This window comes from Teleopsis dalmanni, chromosome 2 (assembly GCF_002237135.1).
Source record: "Teleopsis dalmanni isolate 2A chromosome 2, ASM223713v2, whole genome shotgun sequence".
NCBI classification, from domain to species: domain Eukaryota; kingdom Metazoa; phylum Arthropoda; class Insecta; order Diptera; family Diopsidae; genus Teleopsis; species Teleopsis dalmanni.
The window spans coordinates 121,511,313-121,518,606 of NC_051847.1; the positions used below are offsets into that span (position 1 = coordinate 121,511,313).

Sequence of the window (7,294 nt, forward strand, 5' to 3'; positions counted from 1 at the left end):
GTTTGGGGCAGTTATAGATCAACCAAAGCTTTACTACGACGTGCGATCGTTGTCCTGATAAAAATTAAAATTTTCTGCGATACTCAACTTCTCTGCACTTTGCTTTACATTCTGTTTCAGAATGTCGAGGTATCCAGATTTGTCAATTTTACTATCTATAAAATGCAATTACTTACTCCCGCACTCGACATACAACCCCAAACCATAACAGAGCCTCCTCCATGTTTTATAGTGATTTTTGTATTGTGATGATTGAATTCTGCATCTTACCATCAGATCTATTCAGATTAAATTTACTATTATCAGTGAACAAAACCTTAAAAAACTGAAAATTGACAATGAAAATGTGTTTAAGATGATTTACCACCAATTAACTTGATTCCAAAAGCTTTCTCTTTTTAGTAAATATTCCTTAACAAATTTTATTCTTTTGTTTATATTTTTAATACTTATAAACGGCTTCTTTTTGGCAATTCTTCCGTGATAATCGAATTTATGTAATGTATTGCGAATAGTATTTAAGCATATATCTTTCCCAGGGGGGGGGTTTTAATGATAATTTAAGGTCTTTTGCGGTTTTGAAAGGATTTTTCTTTATTCTTTCAATATCGAACGCTTTTCTCGATCATTTAGTATAGTGCCTTAAGCACTATACTATATAATCCTTAATATATAATCCTTACTATAAAATCCTTAAAAGGATTTTTCTTTATTCTTTCAATATCGAACGCTTTTCTCGATCATTTAGTATAGTGCCTTAAGCTGCTCTGATCTTATTGGCCAGCCTAAACTCATCATGGGACCTCTTGATAATGTCTTGAATAGTAGATTGACTTATTTCAACTAAATTGGCAATTTCTCTAACGGTTTTACTTTCAAAATTCAATTTAATTATTAATTGCCTAATTTCGATAGTAGATTGCTTTCCATTTGGTGCTATTGTAATACTATTTAATATTATTTAATTGTTAAATTTGTTGTGAGAATTATTACAGATTATTATTATTATTACATAAAAATAAAATAATTATTTATTGTTATTATTTGTAAAATAACAGCATTTTAAACATGGCTGCTTCATTTTGTCCGATTATGCGTTGAGCCCAAAAAATTGTGTTGGTTTTGTTTTTTACTTTAAATTTACAGTTATTATGAGAAATGTTTTATTTTTTTTTATAATTTAGATAAATAAGTATGTGAAGTATTAATTAAAGCAAAAAAAATCATATTTTTAGCATTTTTTTTAAAGTTTAGAACACATTTATATCGAACAAATGCTTGTCCGATTATGCGATGGAGTCACTGTACATAGCATCTTGTTGAAGAAATTCTGAAGACATTCTTTTTTCAACTCTTCAGAGTTCCATCTAGAACTAAGTTTCTATCAAAATTTAGAAATATTTGTGAAGTATAGAATAAGGATAAATTATTGTTTTATTTGTTATAATTTAAATGAACCGAATTATCTTAATTGGGCTATGAGGCAATAACATCTTTGTCAACATTTGAAGTACTAAAGTATCTTTTTATAAAAGTGTTGAGCTGTCTGTGTTAAGAGAGCAATTAAATAAATAATTTTTTTTAAAACATATATCCTTTGGATTATGTTAAAAAATGTAGTCCAAAATATAATCATTGCTAAATGTATCGAAAAAAATAAATTTCTGTAAAAACTTAATATGCAACTAAATAAGCATGAAAAATGAGGTTTCATGACATTTAGACATATACGACATATGTGGTTTCATGACGTATAATAGAGTAAAAAAGAGTTGAATAAATGTAAGATGAAGCTCTCTTTTAATTTAAAAATACATTTAAAATTCTTAATCGTCATCATCATTTTGGCATCACAGTCTGGGATGGACCACTCCTCTACAATACGCTTCTATTCTTCTCTGCATTTCGCTTTTTTTCTGTGTTGTGTTATTCTTATCGTTCGTATGTTGTCTTCTACATCTAGTAACCATCTTCGTTGCGGTCGTTCTCTTTTTCTACTCGAGACAAAGTCTCGAAAATTTTCTTAGTCATGCTTTCGTTATACATTCGTAGGGCGTGTCCATACCAGCGCAATCTTTGGGCTTTTATGTATCATGTTATAGTGCGGCCTTCTTTCAAGACACTTAATTCGTAAACCATCTTCGTTGCGGTCGTTCTCTTTTTCTACTCGAGACAAAGTCTCGAAAATTTTCTTAGTCATGCTTTCGTTACTCATTCGTAGGGCGTGTCCATACCAGCGCAATCTTTGGGCTTTTATGTATCATATTATAGTGCGGCCTTCTTTCAAGACATTTAATTCGTCGTTATACCGTATACGATATACACCGGGCCAAATCTTTTCCAGAGTATTTTTCTTTCGAATCTCAGTAGCAGGTTGTTGTCGCTGGATTTAAGAACCCATGTTTCGCAGCCGTAGGTAATGATAGTTTTATATATGCGCAACTTTTGTTCCTTTGATAGTAACGTTGATTTCATAAGCTTGATATGGGCAAAATATGCACCGTTAGCTGTTTGAAATCGATCTTGCATTGCAAGAGTCGCACCTTTACTTGTGCTGAGAATTACGCCTACATATTTAAACTCGTTTATAGACTCGAAATTGTGACTGCTTATTCTGATGTGACTATCTTGGGGAAATTTTGTCATGTATTTAGTTTTTTCTTCGTTTATTCTGAGGCCTATTTGCTTTGTAGTTTGTTCTAGTTGTATGAAAATGCTTTGAAGATACTCCTTGTTTCTTGCAATAATGACAATATCGTCAGCATAGGAGCATATTAGTGTAGATTTATAAAATATTGTACCTCCTTGATCTATTTCGTTGATAGCTGCATGTAACATAGGGTCAGATTGAACAGAAGCGTCGATAGAGAATCACTTTGACGTACACCAGATTTGGTTTCAAATTAGTCTGAAAGTTGACCATTCAGGATTATTTTAGCGTTTGCATGCATTACAGTCATACTAATTAAGTTTTCTTAGATAGTAATCAATGTAGTTTCTGTTGAGCTTATCGAATGCTTGTTTAAGGTCTATAAATAAACAATGTATGTTAATGTTGAACTCATAACACTTCTCGAAAATCTGTGACATAACGAAGCATTGGTCTGTTGTTGAGCGACCGGTTTTAAGACCACATTGATAATCTCCCAGTATTTCTTCTGCGTACATGTTTAGTTTTTCATACAATATGTTCGAGAATATTTTATAGCAAACATTAAGAAGAGATATACCTCTTTAGTTAGCACAGCTCGTTTTGTTGTATTTTTTATATATAGGAACTACTAAGCTTGTATACCACTCTTCTGGCATTTTTTCTGTTCTCCAAATTTTAAAGTAGTAATTCATGTGGCTGTTTGTGAAGTTCTTCTCCGGCGTATTTGATCAGTTCAGCGTTTATAGAATCTTCTTCAGACGATTTAAAGTTTTTTAACTTCTCTATTGCTCGTTTCGTGTCTTCATAAATGGGTTCCTCTAGCATATTTTCTACGGTCCATACGGTATCACTAGGGGCTAAAATACTTAATTATCTAATTCGAAATTAGGTAATAATAACAATGAATCGTCCTATATATTTGGTGTATACTCAATGATTCATATCAATCACAAAGGAATTCGCTGCACTTTCGTCAACGAAACTTAATATATTAATATTCCTTTTTTTATATTAATATAAGAATAATATTTTGTTTTTTTTTTTTTTTCAATAACCTCGTTGAATGATGATGCTTACCAAGAACTCCGGAAGATAAGAAAATGTATATATAATAGGCAAAAACTTCTAAAAACACATTTATATATCAAAGGAATAATATTTTTTAAACAGTTTTTTATTGTTTTATTTGTGATCACGTTCATGATTCTTTTTCACTAGATCCATTTTTCACTAGAAGTAAGAGACTTTTTTTTATAGAAGTTTAGATGTATGAAGTTTTATTTGCAAAAGATGATTTTTTCGCAACACCAGTTTTAAATTTAATATCATTTCTAAATATTTATATATCTGTTCACTTTATGAGTGGGCTATCATTAGATGCAATATTCGATATTTAAATATACAGTCAAACCTCTCTATAACGAAGTCGTTGATGCCTACAAAAAACTTCGTTATAATGAGGTCTTAGCTATAGAGAGGTTCGTTGTAAAGAGATTCGCTATAGAGAAATTCAAATATATGAAAATCGCTGTGTCTTCAACAAAACTTCGTTATAGAGAGAAATTCGTTATAGAGAGGTTCGTTATAGAGAGTTTAGACTGTACTTTATTTAGAGAAAATTCATGTTTAGTTTTAAAAGGCTGTGAAATTCTGTTACTTCTTGTGGTTTCTCGGTACTATATCTTTGCTAAAGGTATTTTTATCAAAACAAATTTTTGTTTAGCATATTTTGAAAAAAGTTTATTGGGGAGACCATGAAGTTGTCCTATTGAACAAAGTGATATTGTTTTGATTGCATGGGCTCATTCGTCTTGAACAAGTATTTTGGTTGTCGTGTTCATTCTACTATAGAAGTATAGAAAAATTCTGTTACTTTTTTAAAGCTTATTGCTGTGACATTTAGTTTATATATTGAATAGTTATAGAATTGATATTAAATTTGTTATATATTTCATCTCTTAACATAATTATGAAATACGGCATTATGTCAAGTAGTTCTTGTTTCAATAGAGTTCGCGTAAATGGGTGAACTCTTAAAATTAATGTTTTACTACCAATTAAAACCACACCAACCACAAACAATTATTTTGTAGTTATATTAATCCATTTATGAATAGGAATAACCGTCGAATATCAGAAATCTGGTGTTAATATATACAATAAATAAAATAATAAGTGGTTTATAGGTTGACTATATACTGGTATATGTATGTAAGATTAAAACATGGTTGTTACATTTTATTTTTGTTTGTTGGTACTATGCAGCAAAACAATATATTTTTATTCATAAAAATTTCAATATAAACATTCAAAGTAAGGCAAAAGTATGTTAGACTTAAAAGGATGGCTACATTTATCATAATGGTATATCGCAAGTTACTTGATAATGCTGCATAATCAGCTAAGTCGATAATAACCAATACCCATGGGAGTAAATAAATTTATTAATATTCCAACTGACCACAGCTATATTACTATATACACTTATACATAATATATATGCTTTCAAACTTGTTGTAACATATTTATATGTATACAACGGATTTTCAAAGAAATTTTTTTCGAAAGGGAGTCCTTTATTAACTCTTTTATTTAATGTTGCTAACTGGGACTTATGTAACCTGGGTTTGTATTCCGTTGTATCTAATTCAAACATCTAATTATCCACAAGAGATCGCTTAGTTTTGTAGTTAGCCTATGACTGAGAAGCCAGAGATTAAAAATTGGACACCCATAGTACCGATCTTGATAAAATATTACTGAACGAAATTTTAAAAATCTCGTAGTTGTATTTTTTTGATTTTTATACTCCAGACTCTTATAAATGATGAAAAGAAATCTTTTTTCAAACCCTCCTTTATTTAATGTTGCTAGCTGGGACTTATGTAAGCTGGGTTTGTTTTCGTTGTATCTAATTCAAACATCTAATTATCCACAAGAGATCGCTTAGTTTTGTAGTTAGCCTATGACTGAGAAGCCAGAGATTAAAAATTGGACACCCATAGTACCGATCTTGATAAAATATTACTGAACGAAATTTTAAAAATCTCGTAGTTGAATTTTTTTGATTTTTATACTCCAGACTCTTATAAATGATGATAACAAATCTTTTTTCAAACCCACTAGTTATTTTATGCTATGAAAAGTCATATGCAATGTGTCATTTCTAAACACTTAACTGAAGTAATGTCACAAATTCTTTAAATATCACATACGTTTGGATTATTTTTGATTTAATATTTCATGTAATGTTTTAACTGAGATACAAGACTCACATTACTTCATGAAACGTTAACAAACAATTTTGTTTATAATCAAAAAAAAAAAATACTGAATGTTCTGCTCAAAATAAACACACTCAATACTTTTGTCAGTCACAATCTGCTGCATTCACATCACTTTTTGTCTGCGAGTCAAGAGATTTATTTTGACACAGTCATAACTCATGAAACGTGAAATTTAAGTTGATGCTGACAATTTTTACACTTTATTTTTGTTTTTAAAAAAAAAATATATAAACAATCTTTGAATGCACATAAAATTTTTTGGTGAAATTTAAGTGCAGTGCAATTCTTTTTACATGTTTTTGCGCTAGAATCCTGGTTATGCGGGTCGCAAGGAATTACCAGAGAACTTAAAGATACAGTTCCGCACAGTTGCTATGATGGTGCCGGACAGACAAATTATTATACGTGTCAAGTTGGCGTCATGTGGTTTCCTTGAAAATATAACATTGGCACGTAAATTTTACACTTTATACAAGCTGTGCGAAGAGCAGCTGACAAAGCAGGTGCATTATGATTTTGGTCTCAGAAATATATTGTCTGTGCTACGGACATTGGGTGCAGCAAAGCGGAGGAACTCAAAGGATAGCGAGAGTACGATTGTGATGCGAGTCCTACGCGATATGAATTTATCAAAACTAATAGATGAGGATGAGCCGTTATTCATATCGTTGGTTTCGGATTTGTTTCCCAATCAGGTTCGTGAGATCATACAGAGAAATGCAAATTTTATGCAAATTTTATTATTTTGAGTATGCATCCTATAAAGATATTTAAAACTTATAATACAATATATATAATAAAAATTGTATCAGGTTTAAACCATTTAAAATTAATATCGGTTTATATAAATATGACTATTTTCATTTTTTTTAAAAGTTATTAAAAAGTCATTGAAATTTTTACATTTAACTCTCACGTAAAACGTATAGACCCTTGAAAAGACTAACTATCCCGAACTGGAGGCTGCCATTGCACAACAAGCAGAAGAGGCTAGTTTAGTCTATCATCCTCCGTGGGTTCTTAAGCTGATACAATTATATGAGACTCAAACTGTTCGGCATGGCATAATGACATTAGGTCCAAGTGGTGCGGGTAAAACTACTTGCATTCACACACTCATGAAAGCACTGACACAAATGGGTGATAATCATCGTGAGATGCGAATGAATCCAAAAGCCATAACTGCAGCACAAATGTTTGGCCGTTTGGATGTGGCTACAAATGATTGGACTGATGGCATATTTTCAGCACTTTGGCGCAAAACTTTAAAATTGAAGAGTGGTGAGCATGTCTGGCTTGTATTAGATGGTCCAGTTGATAGTATTTGGATAGAGAATTTGAATTCAGTACTTGA

The 7,294-nt window shown here is 31.0% G+C and overlaps 1 protein-coding gene across 1 annotated transcript in view; it reads right to left on the bottom strand.

The window, feature by feature from the left end:
- Nucleotides 1-7,294, bottom strand: part of LOC119675603 (dynein heavy chain 5, axonemal-like) — a 73,589-nt gene that overhangs the window by 17,980 nt on the left and 48,315 nt on the right. The gene's annotated exons all lie outside the window — the stretch shown is intronic.